Source organism: Sciurus carolinensis, chromosome 8 (assembly GCF_902686445.1).
Source record: "Sciurus carolinensis chromosome 8, mSciCar1.2, whole genome shotgun sequence".
Taxonomy (NCBI): Eukaryota; Metazoa; Chordata; class Mammalia; order Rodentia; family Sciuridae; genus Sciurus; species Sciurus carolinensis.
The window spans coordinates 144,908,512-144,929,882 of record NC_062220.1 but is presented as its reverse complement, the minus strand read 5'-3'; the positions used below and the strand labels follow the sequence as shown (position 1 = coordinate 144,929,882).

Sequence of the window (21,371 nt, the reverse complement as noted above, 5' to 3'; positions counted from 1 at the left end):
ACGGAAGGAATAACCAAGTGGTAGTGAAAATTTAGGAACAAGGGGAAAAGGTAGGAGAAACCTAAGCCTAATAAAAAGAGCTTCAAAATTTGTAGAACCTGCCCGTATTTGAAGAGCAAATGGAGATACCATCAACCATTGAAAAAACTTTAAAGAGGCAGTTAAGACTATTTGGAAACAGGTATGCAGAGCAGTGTTATCTGGAGGACAATGTCTAATTGGAGAAGCTCAGTGGCAAGAAATAGCTGTTGAAACTGCTTGCAGAAACATAGTGGCAAGGTTTCCCGATAGAAATGTTGAGATGTTAATAGGAAAAAGATAAGAGATAACTATAGTAAAATCTGTTACACCTTATGCCCCAGGGCTATGTCCAAGATGCAGAAGAGCAAGTCATTGGAATAGTGCCTGTCAGCCTATTAGAGATAGGGAGGATAATTTCCTAGGGTTGAATCCTGAACTTCAAAAAAACGGGAGACAGGGCCCTCCCCGGGGCCCGCAACAAATATACGGGGTAATTCAACAAGTTCCCCGACGGTGGTATCCTCCCACAGAGAAAGGGAGCACAGAGCCACCTCAGGAAGTGCCGGATTGGACATCTGTGCCGCCTCCAGACTCATACTAACCCCAGATATGGGGGTGCAGATGATTGATACTGATTGGCATGAAAAAATCCCACAGAACAGTGTAGGACTATTACTAGGTAGAGGTTCCTCAACACTAAAAGGACTTATAGTACACCCAGGGGTTATTGATCCTGATTTCACTGGACAAATAAAAGCCTTGGTCTCTTCACCAAAAGGAATTACGGTCATCTCTCCAGGGGATCGCATTGCACAAATGCTTATATTGCCCAGTCAACATTCTTTGTGGCCCAGTAAAAATACAAATAAAAGACAAGGAGGTTTTGGATCAACAGGAACCACTTTAATAAACCTTACTATGGATATGGGACAGAGGCCCCTCCTAAAATTAAAAGTGGGAAATATGGAATTTACAGGTTTATTAGATACGGGAGCAGACAAAAGTATTATTAGCGCAATGGTCTGGCCAAAGCACTGGCCATTGATCACAGCAGCTCAGAGTTTGAGAGGCTTAGGAGTAGCAGAAAGCCCCAATCAAAGTGCTTCCTCATTATCGTGGAAAGATACAGAGGGATACACAGGAATATTTCAGCCATATGTCTGTAATGTTCCTATTAGCCTATGGGGATGAGACGTCCTGCAGCAAATGGATATGAAACTCACCACTGATCAGACTTACCAAGGGACTCCTGTAAGAAATATGTTACAAAATATGAACTATGATGATAAAAAAGGATTAGGAAGACATAGTCAAGGATCTACCCAACCACTGCCTTTACTTCCACCAAAAATGATTCTCATGGATTGGGTTTTTCCTAGGGGCCACTGATAAACCATCAATCCCTATAATATGGAAAGATGATAAGCCTTGCTGGATTCCACAGTGGCCCCTAACAAAAGAGAAGCTAGAGGCAGCTCATAAGTTAGCACAAGAGCAGTACAAGCAGGTCACTTACAACATTCTACTTCTCCTTGGAATACTCCAATATTCTTAACAAAGAAAAAATCAGGAAAATGGAGGTTATTACATGATTTAAGAGCCATAAACGAACAAATGTACCCTATGGGACCCATCCAATGTGGACTCCCTCTTGTCACTGCACTACCAAAAAATTGGCCTACTATTATTCTGGATTTAAAAGATTGCTTTTTCTCTATACCCTTACACAAAAATGATTGTTGGAGATTTGCTTTTACTTTGCCCTCTCTTAATCACACTCAGCCTGACCAGAGATTCGAATGGACCGTGTTGCCTCAAGGTATGGCTAACAGTCCTACTATATGTCAAATATACGTAGATAAAGCGTTAACAACTACTAGACAAAAGTTTAAGAGATTGTTGATTTATCATTATATGGATGACATACTTATTTGCCATCCAGAAAAAGAAGTTTTGTTAGAAGCATTACAATTTATAACTCAAGCATTAGAAAAGAGAGGACTAACGATAGCTCCTGAAAAATTACAATTAGAGGAGATCCAAGAATATCTGGGTACAAGGCTCACTGCTACTACAGTCAGACCAACAAGGTTGACCATCAGGACAGATCAATTGAATACCTTGAACGATTTTCAGAAACTCTTAGGTGACATTAACTGGATCAGATCCTATTTAAAATTATCCACAGGGGAATTAAAACCTTTATTCGATATATTAAAAGGTAATCCTGACTTGAATTCCCCTAGGAAACTTACTCCCGAAGCACGGATATCCTTACAGCTAGTAGAGAATAGACTTCAGCAGTGTTACGTTGATCGTTGTGATCCTACTCAACCATTAAGTTTAATCATAATCTCCCTTTTGGCATAGTTTGGCAAGGAGGACCTCTGCAAAGTATAAATCTCCCTAGCTCTCCGGCTAAAACATTGCAATCATATCCCCAAGCTATTGCTCAGGTAATATTCAAGGGAATAGAATCTTGCATTACTGTTTTTGGAATCCATCCATCTATTATTATAACTCCTTATTCCACTCAGCAAATTAAATGGCTAATTAATAATGATGATGATTGGTCAGTATTATATTGTTCCACTTCAGCTCAGTTCGATAACCATTATCCCCAACATCCCTGGATTCAATTCTGTAAAAATACTCCCATAGTTTTTCCAAAAGTGACTAGTGTCCAGCCTCTTAAAGACTGTGTAACCATTTTTACTGATGGCTCCAAAAATGGAGTAGGTGCAGTACTTATCAGTAAACAACTTCACACCATAATAGTTCCACCCAACTCCGCACAGGTTACTGAACTTGCAGCTGTAATATTAGCCTTTAAATTAGCAGATAATCAGCCATTCAATCTTCTATCTGATAGCTTATATATCGTTAACGCTTTACAGGTTCTTGAAACGGTACCTCATATTTCTTCCATGTCCACGGTAGCTTCTTATTTTACAACGCTACAAAACCTTATCCTACAGCGTAAACATCTATTCTATGTAGGACATATTAGAGCTCATTCTAATTTACCAGGACCTTTGGCCAATGCTAATGACTTGGTAGATATGGCCACCAAATCAATTTTTGTTTTTTCCATAGAGGAACAAGCAAAACTCTTTCATGAAAAATTTCATGTAAATTCCACTACTTTGAGCAGAAAATTTCCTATATCTAAATGTATGGCTCGACAAATAGTAAAAAATTGTCAACATTGTGCTCCTTTAATCCCAGTACAATCCTTTGGAGTTAACCCCAGGGGACTGCTGCCTGGTCATATTTGGCAGATGGATGTAACCCATATTTCTGAATTTGGTACTGTTAAGTATGTACATGTGTCAGTAGACACTGCTTCAGGGGTCATTATGGCTTCCGCTCATTCTGGAGAAAAGGTAAAAGATGTCATTCAACACTGCCTACAAGCATTTGCTGGCTGGGGCATACCTAAAGTTATTAAAACAGATAATGGTCCTGCTTATACTTCCAAAAGCTTCCGGTTGTTTTTACAAACATTTAACATCCAATCAGTCACTGGCATCCCCTATAATCCTCAGGGACAGGGCATTGTGGAAAGAGCACATCTTACTTTAAAAAATTGTCTAAATAAACAAAAAGGGGGAATAGGAGCCTCCTACAAGTCTCCTAAAGATAAACTTAATTTAGTTCTTTTCATTCTAAATTTCTTAACTCTGGATAGGGACGGCCATTCTGCAGCTGATCGACATTATAATCCCCATAATACTCCTCAAGTATGGGCAAAATGGAAAGATATCCTGACAGGTTGTTGGAAAGGACCGGATCCAGTCCTTCGTTGGGTCCGAGGGTCTGTTTGTATTTTCCCACAGGATCAACAGACTCCAGTCTGGATTCCAGAAAGGCTAATCAGAGTTTTACAGCATGCAAGTGATGCTGCTCCTCCTCACAATGGCGAGTCTGAGCCTTCCTCCAATAACAAAAACTCAGACGGAAAGGCAAACCCGGAACCTACGGGCCATTGTTAGCCTGGCCATATTTTTCATTTCTAACTAACACATTTCTTATCCTTCCTTTTCTTGCTTTTCACCAATTCCTCTACAAGCCTGTCAATTCTACTGATCATTTTTCAGGTTGTACTGCTTTTGGAGACAAGGATATTTCTAGCCTTTCTTTGCTTTAACAGGAGGAATTTCTGCACTTTGCCGTTGGAATCATGCTACAAATCAGACCCAGAGTAGAGCAACTCGTTCTGCTGACCCTAGCTGTGATATTGCTTTTCCTCCCACGTCAGCTTGTGTATTTCCTCTTTTTTATGTTTCTACCAACTAACATTTCTAATAACACCTCTTAACTGTTCACTAACTGTGTGCTATCTCTCACAATACTGGAATGGTTCTTTTGCCACCTGTGCAATTTGCACATTTCTATCTTCCTACCAGTCCTAGTTTCTGTTGCAGATATAGAATTGCCAGTGCTATTATCAAGAAACAGAAGAGGTTTTGACATTGCAACAGCCGTGATCATTGCCACCACAGATTGCCACCACAGTCCTTGCAGTAGCAGCATTGACACAACCATAACAACGATCACTTGGTCGAAGATACAGCTGCAGCCTTACAGACCATAGAGACTCTATCAGAGAATGGACTTACTATAAGAACAAGTGGATACCTTGCAAGAACTTTTGGGACTGGGATGCGTTTATTCCCTGAGAGCTGTTTTGTGTTGCCCGTATTGTAACTCCACTGGGATGTATATTGTTTCTGTATTTAATATGGCTATATGGTTTTTCTTCTGTTTATAGATTTGTCAAACAGCGGGCAAGCTTAGGAGCTATGGTGGTATTCCTCTGCCTTGGCCTCCTTCTCTTCATTCGTTTTGGCATGCATCTACAAGCTAGCCAATAGAGAGATCAAATTATCTTTCATCAGGCCATGACCGCCCTAAAGGCCGACAGCCCCCCATTAGTATGGCTCTTGATGCTGGACCGGTAGTCAAAGACGGGTAATGAAGGAGGTGGCTGTGTACCAACCTAAGACAGGAGCTGCAGCATGCTCTGCAGGCTCTGATGACGGGTAAGGACATATGCTGACCACTCAGCCTAAGACAGACACGGTCCCGAGCCTTAGTTTAATAGTAAAGAAGGGGGATATGTCGGGGTTTCTGAGACCCCCAGCCTTGGGCATGGTCAAGATGGCGCCTGACGCTGAGCCAAAAGCGGCCAGCTATACAGTAAACAACCAGCGAATTCCAATGATTGGCTAGTTAACGATGTGACTAGAGCATGCCCCCCTCGTGTACCCATCCTATGCTTGCAGCTGTCCGCGTTTACCTTGTGTACTCTCCCCCGATTGGTTGAAGTGTATATAAGCCTGGTGGGTGGGAGAGCGAGGGGGCTGAAGAAGAGGGAGAAGCGGAAGAAGCGGCGAGGGCGGAGGCTGAAGCCGAGCTGGAAGCTGGGAGTGCGCGGAAGCTGGAAGAAGCTGGGAGAAGGGAAGCTGGGAGTGCGCGGAAGCTGGGAATAAGAGAAGTGTAGGAGAGGGACTGTGCACAATAAACTTCCAAAGCTTCAGACGTTTGTCGTGCCTCTCTCTGCGGGCAGAGGGGGCGCGATATTTAGATATATTGTAATCAAAATGTGGAAAGCCAAAGATAAAAAAAATCTTGAAACAGCAAGAGAGACACAACTTTTTAAGTACAGAGGTTCCTCAGTAAGAAATAACAGTGGCCTTATCAAGATCGATGAAGGCCAGAAGGCAGTGGGATATCATATCTAAAGTATCAAAAGAAGAATACAGATGGTCCTTGACTTATGGTAGTTCAACTTTTGTTTTTTCTTTTGGTGGTACTGGGATTTGAACTCAGGGGTGCTCTACCACTTAGCCAAATCCCCAACTCTTTTTTTTTTTTTTTTTTTTGAGACAGGGTCTTGCTGACTTGCCAGGCTGGCCCTGACCTTATAGTCTTCTGGGCTCAGCCTTCCGAGTTGCTGGGATTACACCAGTGCCTCACCCACTGTGCAGCCTGATTTTCGATCCTTCAGTTGATGTGAAAGCAACATGCAGCCAAACATGGTAGTGTACCCTGTAAGCCCAGCAACTCGAGGTTGAGGCAGGAGGATGCAAGTGTGAGGCCAGCCTCAGCAACCTAGCAAAGCCCTAAGCAATTAAGCAAGACCCCGTCTCAAAATTAAAAAATAAATGAATAAATAAAGTGCTGGGTATCGCGCTCCCTCTGCGCGCAGGGAGAGACACGACAAACGTCTGAAGCTTTGGAAGTTTATTGTGCACAGTCCCTCTCCTACACTTCTCTTACTGCTAACTTCCGCGCACTCCCAGCTTCCCTTCTCTCAGCTTCTCCCAGCTTCCGCGCACTCCCAGCTTCTCTTCTCTCAGCTTCTTCCAGCTTCCGCGCACTCCCAGCTTCCAGCTCAGCTTCAGCCTCCGCCTCCACCGCTTCTTCTGCTTCTCCCTCTCTACTCTCCCACCCACCAGGCTTATATACACTTCAACCAATCAGGGGAAAGTACACGAGGTAAACGCAGACAGCTGCAAGCATAGGATAGGTACACGAGGGGGGCATGCTCTAGTCACATCGTTAACTAGCCAATCATTGGAATTCGCTGGTTGTTTACTGTATAGCTGGCCGCTTTTGGCTCAGCGTCAGGCGCCATCTTGACCATGCCCAAGGCTGGGGGTCCTGGAAACCCCGACATATCCCCCTTCTTTACTATTAAACTAAGGCTCGGGACCGTGTCTGTCTTAGGCTGAGTGGTCAGCATATGTCCTTACCCGTCATCAGAGCCTGCAGAGCATGCTGCAGCTCCTGTCTTAGGTTGGTACACAGCCACCTCCTTCATTACCCGTCTTTGACTACCGGTCCAGCATCAAGAGCCATACTAATGGGGGGCTGTCGGCCTTTAGGGCGGTCATGGCCTGATGAAAGATAATTTGATCTCTCTATTGGCTAGCTCGTAGATGCATGCCAAAACGAATGAAGAGAAGGAGGCCAAGGCAGAGGAGTACCACCCTAGCTCCTAAGCCTGCCCGCTGTTTGACAAATCTATAAGCAGAAGAAAAACCATATAGCCATATTAAATACAGAAACAATATACATCCCAGTGGAGTTACAATACGGGCAACACAAAACAGCTCTCAGGGAATAAACGCATCCCAGTCCCAAAAGTTCTTGCAAGGTATCCACTTGTTCTTATAATGAGTCCACTCTCTGATAGAGTCTCTATGGTCTGCAAGGCTGCAGCTGCATTCTCGGCCAAATGATCGTTGTTGTGGTTGTGTCAATGCTGCTACTGTAAAGACTGTGATGACAATGATCACGGCTGTTGCAATGTCAAAGCCTCTTCTGTTTCTCGACAATAGCACTGGCAGTTCTACATCTGCAACAGAAACTAGGACTGGTAGGAAGATAGAAATGTGCAAATTGCACGGGTGGCAAAAGAACCATTCCAGTATTGTGAGAGATAGCACACGGTTAGTGAACAGTTAAGAGGTGTTATTAGAAATGTTGGTTGGTAGAAACATAAAAAGGGAGGAAATACTCAAGCTGACGTGGGAGGAAAAGCAATATCACAGCTAGGGTCAGCAGAACGAGTTGCTCTACTCTGGGTCTGATTTGTAGTATGATTCCAACGGCAAAGTGCAAAAACTCCTCCTGTTAAAGCAAAGAAAGACTAGAGATATCCTTGTCACCAAAAGCAGTACAACCTGAAAAATCATCAGTAGAATTGACAGGCTTGTAGAGGAATTGGTGAAAAACAAGAAAAGGAAGGATAAGAAATGTGTTAGTTAGAAATGAAAAATATGGCCAGGCTAACAATGGCCCGTAGGTTCCGGGTTTGCCTTTCCGTCTGAGTTTTTGTTATTGGAGGAAGGCTCAGACTCGCCATTGTGAGGAGGAGCAGCATCACTTGCATGCTGTAAAACTCTGATTAGCCTTTCTGGAATCCAGACTGGAGTCTGTTGATCCTGTGGGAAAATACAAACAGACCCTCGGACCCAACGAAGGACTGGATCCGGTCCTTTCCAACAACCTGTCAGGATATCTTTCCATTTTGCCCATACTTGAGGAGTATTATGGGGATTATAATGTCGATCAGCTGCAGAATGGCCGTCCCTATCCAGAGTTAAGAAATTTAGAATGAAAAGAACTAAATTAAGTTTATCTTTAGGAGACTTGTAGGAGGCTCCTATTCCCCCTTTTTGTTTATTTAGACAATTTTTTAAAGTAAGATGTGCTCTTTCCACAATGCCCTGTCCCTGAGGATTATAGGGGATGCCAGTGACTGATTGGATGTTAAATGTTTGTAAAAACAACCGGAAGCTTTTGGAAGTATAAGCAGGACCATTATCTGTTTTAATAACTTTAGGTATGCCCCAGCCAGCAAATGCTTGTAGGCAGTGTTGAATGACATCTTTTACCTTTTCTCCAGAATGAGCGGAAGCCATAATGACCCCTGAAGCAGTGTCTACTGACACATGTACATACTTAACAGTACCAAATTCAGAAATATGGGTTACATCCATCTGCCAAATATGACCAGGCAGCAGTCCCCTGGGGTTAACTCCAAAGGATTGTACTGGGATTAAAGGAGCACAATGTTGACAATTTTTTACTATTTGTCGAGCCATACATTTAGATATAGGAAATTTTCTGCTCAAAGTAGTGGAATTTACATGAAATTTTTCATGAAAGAGTTTTGCTTGTTCCTCTATGGAAAAAACAAAAATTGATTTGGTGGCCATATCTACCAAGTCATTAGCATTGGCCAAAGGTCCTGGTAAATTAGAATGAGCTCTAATATGTCCTACATAGAATAGATGTTTACGCTGTAGGATAAGGTTTTGTAGCGTTGTAAAATAAGAAGCTACCGTGGACATGGAAGAAATATGAGGTACCGTTTCAAGAACCTGTAAAGCGTTAACGATATATAAGCTATCAGATAGAAGATTGAATGGCTGATTATCTGCTAATTTAAAGGCTAATATTACAGCTGCAAGTTCAGTAACCTGTGCGGAGTTGGGTGGAACTATTATGGTGTGAAGTTGTTTACTGATAAGTACTGCACCTACTCCATTTTTGGAGCCATCAGTAAAAATGGTTACACAGTCTTTAAGAGGCTGGACACTAGTCACTTTTGGAAAAACTATGGGAGTATTTTTACAGAATTGAATCCAGGGATGTTGGGGATAATGGTTATCGAACTGAGCTGAAGTGGAACAATATAATACTGACCAATCATCATCATTATTAATTAGCCATTTAATTTGCTGAGTGGAATAAGGAGTTATAATAATAGATGGATGGATTCCAAAAACAGTAATGCAAGATTCTATTCCCTTGAATATTACCTGAGCAATAGCTTGGGGATATGATTGCAATGTTTTAGCCGGAGAGCTAGGGAGATTTATACTTTGCAGAGGTCCTCCTTGCCAAACTATGCCAAAAGGGAGATTATGATTAAACTTAATGGTTGAGTAGGATCACAACGATCAACGTAACACTGCTGAAGTCTATTCTCTACTAGCTGTAAGGATATCCGTGCTTCGGGAGTAAGTTTCCTAGGGGAATTCAAGTCAGGATTACCTTTTAATATATCGAATAAAGGTTTTAATTCCCCTGTGGATAATTTTAAATAGGATCTGATCCAGTTAATGTCACCTAAGAGTTTCTGAAAATCGTTCAAGGTATTCAATTGATCTGTCCTGATGGTCAACCTTGTTGGTCTGACTGTAGTAGCAGTGAGCCTTGTACCCAGATATTCTTGGATCTCCTCTAATTGTAATTTTTCAGGAGCTATCGTTAGTCCTCTCTTTTCTAATGCTTGAGTTATAAATTGTAATGCTTCTAACAAAACTTCTTTTTCTGGATGGCAAATAAGTATGTCATCCATATAATGATAAATCAACAATCTCTTAAACTTTTGTCTAGTAGTTGTTAACGCTTTATCTACGTATATTTGACATATAGTAGGACTGTTAGCCATACCTTGAGGCAACACGGTCCATTCGAATCTCTGGTCAGGCTGAGTGTGATTAAGAGAGGGCAAAGTAAAAGCAAATCTCCAACAATCATTTTTGTGTAAGGGTATAGAGAAAAAGCAATCTTTTAAATCCAGAATAATAGTAGGCCAATTTTTTGGTAGTGCAGTGACAAGAGGGAGTCCACATTGGATGGGTCCCATAGGGTACATTTGTTCGTTTATGGCTCTTAAATCATGTAATAACCTCCATTTTCCTGATTTTTTCTTTGTTAAGAATATTGGAGTATTCCAAGGAGAAGTAGAATGTTGTAAGTGACCTGCTTGTACTGCTCTTGTGCTAACTTATGAGCTGCCTCTAGCTTCTCTTTTGTTAGGGGCCACTGTGGAATCCAGCAAGGCTTATCATCTTTCCATATTATAGGGATTGATGGTTTATCAGTGGCCCCTAGGAAAAACCCAATCCATGAGAATCATTTTTTGGTGGAAGTAAAGGCAGTGGTTGGGTAGATCCTTGACTATGTCTTCCTAATCCTTTTTTATCATCATAGTTCATATTTTGTAACATATTTCTTACAGGAGTCCCTTGGTAAGTCTGATCAGTGGTGAGTTTCATATCCATTTGCTGCAGGACGTCTCATCCCCATAGGCTAATAGGAACATTACAGACATATGGCTGAAATATTCCTGTGTATCCCTCTGTATCTTTCCACGATAATGAGGAAGCACTTTGATTGGGGCTTTCTGCTACTCCTAAGCCTCTCAAACTCTGAGCTGCTGTGATCAATGGCCAGTGCTTTGGCCAGACCATTGCGCTAATAATACTTTTGTCTGCTCCCGTATCTAATAAACCTGTAAATTCCATATTTCCCACTTTTAATTTTAGGAGGGGCCTCTGTCCCATATCCATAGTAAGGTTTATTAAAGTGGTTCCTGTTGATCCAAAACCTCCTTGTCTTTTATTTGTATTTTTACTGGGCCACAAAGAATGTTGACTGGGCAATATAAGCATTTGTGCAATGCGATCCCCTGGAGAGATGACCGTAATTCCTTTTGGTGAAGAGACCAAGGCTTTTATTTGTCCAGTGAAATCAGGATCAATAACCCCTGGGTGTACTATAAGTCCTTTTAGTGTTGAGGAACCTCTACCTAGTAATAGTCCTACACTGTTCTGTGGGATTTTTTCATGCCAATCAGTATCAATCATCTGCACCCCCATATCTGGGGTTAGTATGAGTCTGGAGGCGGCACAGATGTCCAATCCGGCACTTCCTGAGGTGGCTCTGCGCTCCCCTTCTCTGTGGGAGGATACCACCGTCGGGGAACTTGTTGAATTACCCCGTATATTTGTTGCAGGCCCCGGGGAGGGCCCTGTCTCCCGTTTTTTTGAAGTTCAGGATTCAACCCTAGGAAATTATCCTCCCTATCTCTAATAGGCTGACAGGCACTATTCCGATGACTTCCTCTTCTGCATCTTGGACATAGCCCAGGTCTGGTTCCCAGGTTATTCTTTGTATAGATGTTCCCACCCCGGGCAAAAGGTGGCCTTTTGTTTGGACAAGTGGCTTTTAGATGTCCCTTCTGTCCGCACACAAAACATGATCCTAAAGACTCTTTATTAGTTCTTGAAGGGAACCTCCCCTGGGCTTGTGCAAGTGCAGCAGACAGCAAGGTGGTTTGTCTGTCTATGGCTGCTACAAAGGCACTGCTCTGCGCCGAAGTATCATTTACATCTCTACACACTTTTAAGTAGGCGGACAAGTCTTTGTTTCTCCATGGTCTTATGGCCTCCCTACACCACCTGTTAGCTTGTTCGTAAGCCAACTGTTTTACTAGGGGCATGGCTTGCTCTGCATCTCCAAAGATGCGTGATGCTGTCTGAATTAGCCTATCAACAAAATCCGCATAGGGCTCACTATTCCCTTGAGTTACCTTTGACAACTGGCCCTGCAAATCTCCTGCTCCTTGTAATGTTTTCCAGGCCTTGGTTGCAGCCACGGCAATTTGCGCATAGACTGCTGGATGATAATTAAGCTGTGCCTGAAGGGTTTCATAAGGTCCTATGCCCATAAGCATGTCCCTATCGATTTGGGGATTCCCCGCTGCTGCATTTCGGCGGGTGGTGTCCGTAGATATTTCTTGCCATGATGTTTTCCACATAAGGTACTGTCCCCCAGACAGAGCGGCCCTAGCAAGATTAGTCCAGTCCTGAGGCACTAAGTTTAATGATGTCAAGGTATCTACTAAGGCTATAGTAAAAGCTGACTGAGGACCATATGTGCTAACTGCTTCTTTTAACTGTTTCACTATTTTAAAGTCTAAGGGTTGATGGAATCTCTGATTTTGAGCATCCTCAAAAACAGGATACGCTACAGATCCAAGATGACTCCATTCTGAGCGTAACCCGAAACCGGATGCTTCATGAGGGGGTTCCCTATTTATGGGAGGTGCACTAGGCAACACGGACACTAGAGGGGGCTTTTTATCTAGTCTTAATCTTTGTACTCTTTTTCCCAATTCCTCTCCCGATAATTCCCCTTCCGATAGTTCCTCATCTGAGTTAGTTCCTTTTTCTGAATTTTGAGAAAGATATGAACGTTCCTCTTTTATTTCTTCCAAAACCTGTCTTCCCTCAGCTAAAGGTTCGGTGAGTGAAGGTTTTTTGTTTTTATCTTGCAGACAGGATTTAATAAGAGACCAAATAGCCATAGTGCCTACTGGCAAAGGATTTTGCCTATCCGCTATACGAAGGTCTTTCCCCAGCTGTTCCCACTGTAGGGTATTCAAAAGGCCCTCATCCAAAAACCAAGGGGAAATCCTTTCCACAGTATCAAGAAATACTTTAGCTGTTTTTTCCTTTAATGGCGTCCCATGGTTTTTTAATAACTCCCTAAGGGGTTGCTGCATTCTGAATTTAGACGTTTCAGACCCCATTGTTACTAATTTGAATAGCTTTAGTTATGGTAATTACAATAACAAACAGTGGCCTAGCTGCCAGGAGCAACAAAATTACTGAAAGGAAAACTATCAAGTGCGCATTAGAATTTTTATAGCGGCTTTTCACGTACTACCTAATTGGACCGCTTCAAACGTGTTTCTACTTTCACTTTAATTAGACCGCGTTCCACGCGTCAGGACCGCTGATGGCGTATCCCGATACCCCCCGACCCGCGTTCTACGCGTCAGGATCCCGATACCTTTCAACCCGCGTTCTACGCGTCAGGACCGCTGATGGCGTGTCCCGATACCCGCGTTCTACGCGTCAGGATCTCGATACCTTTCAACCGGACCGCACTCCGCATGTCCCCAGGACCGCCGATGGCGCATCCTGACACCCTTTAACTTTTTTATAACCGGTTTAACTTGTATACAAAAAAATTTTCAAATATCTTACCTTGTTTTCTTTTATAAGGCCTTCATCTTTCCTTCATGTCCCAGGTTTTGGCACCAGTTATCGCGCCCCCTCTGCCCGCAGAGAGAGGCACGACAAACGTCTGAAGCTTTGGAAGTTTATTGTGCACAGTCCCTCTCCTACACTTCTCTTATTCCCAGCTTCCGCGCACTCCCAGCTTCCCTTCTCCCAGCTTCTTCCAGCTTCCGCGCACTCCCAGCTTCCAGCTCGGCTTCAGCCTCCGCCCTCGCTGCTTCTTCCGCTTCTCCCTCTTCTTCAGCCCCCTCGCTCTCCCACCCACCAGGCTTATATACACTTCAACCAATCGGGGGAGAGTACACGAGGTAAACGCGGACAGCTGCAAGCATAGGATGGGTACACGAGGGGGGCATGCTCTAGTCACATCGTTAACTAGCCAATCATTGGAATTTGCTGGTTGTTTACTGTATAGCTGGCCACTTTTGGCTCAGCGTCAGGCGCCATCTTGACCATGCCCAAGGCTGGGGGTCTCAGAAATCCCGACATCTAAAGGTAGATCTCTTTGCATTTATTTATCCTTCTTGGGAGTTCCTTGAGCTTCTTTTGGTAGATTAGTATTTTTCATCAAATTTGAGAAGATTTTAGCCATTGTTATTTCAAATATTTTTCCTATTCTTTTTTCTCTCTAATACTCCTAGTATGCATATTTTGGCATTTAAACAGTATCTTTGTTTTTATGAGCTCTGTTCATTTTCCTTCCTTCTGTTTTCTTCCTGTTCTTCATATTACACAATCTGTATTGATCTGTCTTCAAATTCACTCAATTCTTTCTTCTGTCAATTCAAATCTATTGAGTCTCACCAGTGAATTTTTCACTTCAGTTATGCTTTTAAACTTCAGAATTTTCACTTGGTCCTTTAAAAGATAATTTCTATGTTTTTATTGATATGTTCTTTTTAAAAAAATGTTCTAATTAGTTATAAATGATAGTAAAATGTATTTTGGCATGTTATACACATATGGAGTATAACGTCTCATTCTTCTGATTGTACAAGATATAAATTATATTGGTCATGTATCACATATGCACATAGGATAGAATGTCCAGTTTATTCTACTATCTTTCCTTTTCCCATTCCTTGTCCCTTCCCTTTAATTTATATGTTCTATTTGATGAGTCTGAGTCAATGTTATCATAACTTCCTTTATTTATTGCTCCTCTTAATGCTTAAAACCTTTGTGTATTAAATCTAAATTTAGGCCTCCTTAAAAGAAGTTTTAATTTCTTACTCTCTTATACTACCATAAACATAACCCACCCTACTTCCCAGCAGTTTAGCACAGAGCTTCATGTACAGCAGACATCATACAAATCAAGGTAAATTATTTCCAGAACTGTAAATTCCATGAGGACAGGACATTCATCTATCATGTTCATCAATATGTATTACAGGGTCTAGAAGAATGACTAATACATTGAAAACATTCAGTAAATATATATTTTTTGAGTTCTTTCATTTGAGGCTATGAGTATATGAGTTTAGTTATTTGAGAAAATTCATGGAGAAAGATTCCCAAAACTTTTCCATCATAGTTAAACATCATCATTTCATCATTATACCTGTGAAGGAGGTGCTGGTCTATAATAGGAAGTAACATTCTCTAAACTACATGGTTCTCCAAACTAGCACTAAATTTGAAATGTAGTCTGGTTGTCTTATCTTCCCCTCTTCTCTTGCTGACACCTTACAGACTGACCATTCTGTGCTAAGAAAAGATGCCTGAAGAAACCAGGATGTCATTATATGTCACAGATTCCTCGCCCTTGCACCAGACTAATATAAACATTCTAAATTTGACCTTTCCTGACGTTCTCATACTTAAAACCTTGTAAAAAGCCTGAAAGATACTGTTGACAACTTTGGTCACTGTAATTAATATAAACTTTTTTTTATATCAAAGAGGAGTAATTAATCAAATTTATTATCCTATTTTGTATTCTTTTGAGACTCGAGACTCACCAAATTCATTATCTTTAGTCTCCTAAATCCCAGTAAGGCAAATATTTATTTAATGGCTATCATATTTAAGGAAGAATCTATGATATGGAAGATAAATAAAAACTTTCTACTCCATCTTATATTAGTATTTTATTAGTATTTTTAGATTTTATAAGTTCTAAATGTATTCATGCTAACATTTCATTCTGTTTTTATAAGAAAGCCAAGATCATAAGTAATATTTTTGAAGTGACTTATTTAAGGTTCAGTTAGTGACAATTTTCTTCTACTATTAAATTAATAAGAAACTAAAAAATTAATTAAAAAGTAAGATAAGGAGTTATTTGTTCCAAACCTCCCCTACACCAGCCTAAAGCAGAACCACTAGGGAAACTCCAGAGTCCTGGTTTTCAATCAGATCTTTAAAAAAAAAAAAAAGAAGAAGAATCTTGAGACTAAACAAGACCTTATACTACCATAAACATAACCCACCCTACTTCCCAGCAGTTTAGCACAGAACTTCATGTACAGCAGACATCATACAAATCAAGGTAAATTATTTCCAGGCCACTACCGCCATGGAAACAGCTGCGCGGGTGAGCATCCCCAGGCAGCAAGAGGAAGCTGTTCCCAACGGTATCCAACCTTTGCCGATTACATCTTGTTCTCCACTCATTCAGTGTGAGGTCCCTCCAGCTATAAGGTGGGCATTATGGCTGAGAAGTTTGATTGCCACTATTGCAGGGACCCCTTGTAGGGGAAGAAGTATGTGCAGAAGGATGGTCACCACTGCTGCCTGAAGTGTTTTGACAAGTTTTGCGCCAACACCTGTGTAGAATGCAGCAAGCCCATTGGTGCCGACTCTAAGGAGGTGCACTACAAGAACCACTACTGGCACGACACCTGCTTCCGGTTGCCAAGTGCCTTCACCCCTTGGCCAATGAGACCTTCGTGTCCAAGGAGAGCAAGATCCTATGCAACAAGTGTGCCACTTGGGATGACTCCCCCAAGTGTAAAGGGTGCTTCAAGGCCATTGTGGCAGGAGACTAGAACGTGGAGTACAAGGGGACCACGACTGCTTCACCTGCAGCGCCTGCAAGCAAGTCATCAGGACTGGAAGCTTCTTCCCTAAAGGGGAAGACTTCTACTGCATGACTTGCCACGAGGCCAAGTTTGCCAAGCACTGTGTCAAGTGCAAGAAGGCCATCACAACTGGAGGAATCATCTACCAGGATCAGCCCTGGCATGCAGAGTACTTTGTGTGTTAACTGCTCTAAGAAGCTGGCTGGGCAGCGTTTCACCACTGTGGAGGACCAGTATTACTGCGTGGATTGCTATAAGAACTTTGTGGCCAAGAAGTGTGCTGGATGCAAGAACCCCATCACTGGGAAAAGAACTGTGTCAAAAGTGAGTCACCTAGTCTCTAAAGCTAGGAAGCCCCCAGTGTGCCACGGGAAACTCACCCTGTTTCCCAGTGCCAACCTCCGGGCAGGCATCCAGGTGTAGAGAGGACTTGTCCCTCATGGGTGATGGTTCTTTATAGAAAAAATCGAAGTTTAGCAGCTCCTCAAGGCCCAGGTTTGGTAAAGGCTACCGTGTGGTGGCCTATGAAGGACAATCCTGGCATGACTACTGTTCCCACTGCAAAAAATGTTCCATGAATCTGGCGCTTTGTTTTTCATGAGGAGCCAAGTGTATTGCCCTGACTGTGCCAAAAAGTTGTAAATTGACAGGGGCCCCTGTCCTGTAAAATGGAATTTGCATCATGTTCTTTGTGTCTTTGCCCTCTCTGTCCAACACCATCCGTAGGGGAAGAGTGATCTTTCACCTCTTTAAAGTTGCTCCTTCTGTCTTTTCTCCCATTTTACAGTATTACTCACATAAGGGCACACAGTGATCATACTAGGATTTAGCAAAAAGCAACCTTGCAGCAAAGTTCATTTCTCTATGGCTGCAGTGAAAACAACCAAAAAACTTAGATAGATTGACTCTTCTGCATGTTTATAATACAGCAGAAAAGTGCTAACCATTTAGCTCCTTCATGATGTAAGCAAGAAGCATAAATGATGAAGCCCCCACTGAGATACCTTTCGTGGCTCAGCTGGGACTCACCATGTAGTGACACAACATGCAAGAGTTGCAGTGGCTGCTCCAACTCACTGCTCACCCTCTTCTGTGAGCAGGAAAAGAACTTGCTGGAATGCATGGTTTAACTTCCTCATCAAGATTCTGACTTTCCTTCTGTTCTTTTGTGCTTTCACATGACTAACACAAATTTCCAGAAAACTGACATTTGAACTTAATGGTAATTCTCACCTGACCTTCCCATACTAACGTTTGGTTTCCTGGTGTGGCATGTCTCCTGAGTGTTCCTATTTTAAAACATGGAACATTCAGGTGATTTGGAAAGTGTAAGCAGACCTGAGAAAACGAGCCTGTTTCAGAGCAACAGTGTCACAGCAAATACTTATGGAAGCTTCACAAAACTAACCCTGCTGTCCTTTTTATATTTTTTAACTAATGATATTTTTGTTTTAATTAATAGTAAAATAGTTTATGGGTTTGGTAACTTGCATGACAATATTTGAGCCCCTTCAGACGTGCCTGCAGTCACTTCCTACAGAAGTGACTATGAAACTCTAGAGGGGTAGCTGAGAAGGCGCCAGGGCTATCATCGACATGGTTATGACATTTCAAAACCGTGACAAGTCGAATCCCTTGTAACACAGTAGTTGTCTGCTCTTTGTCCATGTGTTCAACAGAACTGCAAAGTTCCTTCTTTTGTGATTCCTAGGGCTTTTCCTTAAGAGTTTAGCTGGATCTCTGGGGCAGTGAGGAGGCCACCATTCTCACTGGCGGAACCAGATTTCTACTTCCTGCTTCCCTGAAATGCAGGATCACCTACTTACTGTATTCTTCATTATTATATTACATAGTATAATGAGACAATATTGAAAGTAAACATGTAATAATAATTCATATTAACATTCTTGTAGAAGTGGTTATAGAAGCCAATGCCTCATTTCTACATTTTGTCATTAGATATTATCATCTAACATTTCAGTGTATCCTTACAGAAATAAAGCAGCATGGAAAGAAAAAAAAAAAGACTAATTCTTTGTAAAAATATCTTGAACAGATAATAGCAGCTCAAGTTTATCACAGAAAACAGTTTCCATCAAGTATAAATATATTCTCATAATTTTTATCAATTATATGTGAACAAACTAAAAAATTCTGCTTTTGTTGTTAATTTGCAAAAGTTTGTTTTAAACCCTTTTATACTTAAGGCATTAGAAGATCCTTAAAATCACAAAAGTAATGTTATATAAATCCCTAGAACCCTGTAAAATTTAAGCCTTGAAATTAGAAGAGATCCAAGAGATCAGAGAGGCCATGAGAATACATTAATGAGCAAAAGTCAAGAAATCTGTCCTAGATGGGATAATACTTTCAATAGATCATGTTTTCTATTGCCAGGCATATGCAGAAAATAACATAGCAAATTTCACCTGAAGGAAATAAAAAGCCTGCAGGTGAATCTTGTTTTGAGGAGGTAGAGAGAGGCTCTATTTTTCCTCCAAAAATTAGAAGGGTTGGGGATGTAGCATAGTGGTAGATTACTTGCCTAGTATGCATGAAGTTCTGGGTGCAAAGTGCATCACTGTAAAAAAACAAACAAACAAAACAAAAAACTGCTGTGGGCAAACACTTTTCATTTGTTATCTAATCCTCACAACTACCCTAAGAATCTTATCATTATTCCTATTTTTCCTGAGAAAATTAAGACTTAGAAAAGTAACTTTCTTAAAAATCTCAATTATGTCTGTTAAACTGAAAACACAGCAAAACTCCCAGACCCTCTTGAAGAAAGCAGGGAATTTGTTCCTAACCCCAAGACTTATTTGAAAATTATATACAACCAAGTTAATTTTCTCAGTGCAAAGCCAGCCATCAAATGAGATTTTTAAAATCTCAGTTGCTCAGACTATGGATCAGAGTCCATCTTTCTGGGTAATATGCTCTAGTGCAGACAAAGCTTTCTGAGTCAAATGTTATCCCAGCATTATTACATCTGCTTACTGGTTGGTTGTATTAATGCAAGAAGTAGGAAGACTCCATATCTTCATCCACTGATCAAAAGCTGATAGCTTGGTTCTCAAATATATTTAGAGTCTCAGATAAATTCCAGAACAAAAGACTACCTCTTAGTAAATGATTAATTCTTGCGTTCCAGTTCAGTAGTGACAAGTGGCTTATGGGTACTCCAGATGTACTGAGTCCTTTCTCCTACCTGACAGCTCTGGGTATTCTACAAAACTCTTCATTATCTGAATCAGACAGGAACTCAGTAATTGCAGGCACATAATGAAGTTATAATGATATATTAGATGAACAAGCCTAGATATAATTTGTATCCTCTCACAGAAACAAAAATTCAAAACAAAAATATCCATGCTTCCTGAAACTTTAGCACCTAAACTTGGAAGGACTTTAAAAAACTATTTAGTGCAATAATTTCCAAGTGTCAATTCACAAGTTAGTGCCAATCCCTGACCCTGGTCTAAGAAATACTGAAAAAATATAGGCAATATAATGAGCTTTTCAAATGACTAAATTTAGTAATTTTAAGAATTCCTAAGTATTTTAAGATTATATTTTATCAAGGTTTTTGTCTCCAATGTTATTTCTTTCATGGAATTAGATGGTAACTGTTTTTTAAATGTTCTTAAGAAGAGAATTTTCATATTTAGAAAATATGAAATTAGCAACATTATGACAACTTCCATTTATTTTACTTTTTATTTGACTCGTTTATAAAGTCCTGACATCTAGGAACTACTGAGCCATTTCTCTAGTGTATCACCTATGTTTTAGGGAAAAAGATCTAATCTATTTTGTACAAGTGAAAATTATGGACACAACTGATAAGGAAATACCAAAGTGAATTTCATGCTCTATTTTTATCCTAACCTTTTATCAAGGTTTCTACCCAAACTGAATTCTTTCTATAACTGTGTTGGCTCATTCTCTTAATTCTGACTCAGTAGAAATGACTACTGCCAACCATTTTCTAAAAAGTTTGGCAACTGTTTTCAGAAATGGCAAAGATTTTTCTAAAAGACTCTCTTCCTGCTCAAAGAGTGGAACTGGAAATCTAGATTCAGACACTCGAATATCCTGTTTGTTTAGATCCAGTGACTAGCCCTCTTTCTTTACTATGACTCTCTAAACATCTAGGCCATCTCCTTGTGAATGTACAAATAAGAGAATGCCCTGCTGCTCCCAACCCCCAATTTTTTTTCCTCAAGAACCAGCTAGAGGTTAACTTGGAAGAGTAGAGATATGACTTCGGAACTGGCCAAATTGAATTAGGCTTGGTGATGTACACCGGCAATCCCAGCAACTCAGGAAGCTGAAGTAGGAAGATAGCAAGTTACAGACCAGCATCAGAACTTAGCAAGGCCCTAAGCAACTTAGCAAGAACCTGTCTCAAATAAAATATAAAATGGGCTGGGGATGCGGCTTAGTGGTTCAGTGCTCCCTGGTACAAATTTAAAAAAAAATGTCCAGGCATGGAGCTCAGTGGTAAGCCTGGGTTCAATCTCCAGTACCTAAATAAATAAATTGGTGAAATTATAGAAGTAGGGGGTAGGAAAGGGAGGTGAACTTTTACTTTTCACTTGTATATTCCTCTTTAGGATTTTGATTTTTATCAAGAACATGTATTCGTTTTATAAAAACACATATACAACTGGGGCTGGGTTGTGGATCAGTGGTAGAGCACTTGCCTGGCATGTGTAAGGCACTGGCTTCGATCCTCAGCACTGCATTAAAAATATATATAAAAATAAAAAAGCAAAGGTATTGTGTAGATCTATAAGTAAAAAAAAATTTAAAAACACATACACAATCTTTTTACTTAAAATTTTTTTTATTTTTGTGATACTGGGAATTGAATTCAGGGATGCTCTACCTCTGAGTTCTATCCTCAATCCATTTTATTTTTCAT

At 41.0% G+C, this 21,371-nt stretch overlaps 1 protein-coding gene and 1 pseudogene across 2 annotated transcripts in view; one reads left to right on the top strand and one right to left on the bottom strand.

The window, feature by feature from the left end:
* The window catches only part of Tmem116 (transmembrane protein 116), a 112,383-nt gene that overhangs the window by 28,674 nt on the left and 62,338 nt on the right, over nt 1–21,371 (bottom strand). The window lies entirely within an intron of this gene.
* On the top strand, nt 16,050–17,019 carry LOC124991076 (four and a half LIM domains protein 1-like; annotated as a pseudogene).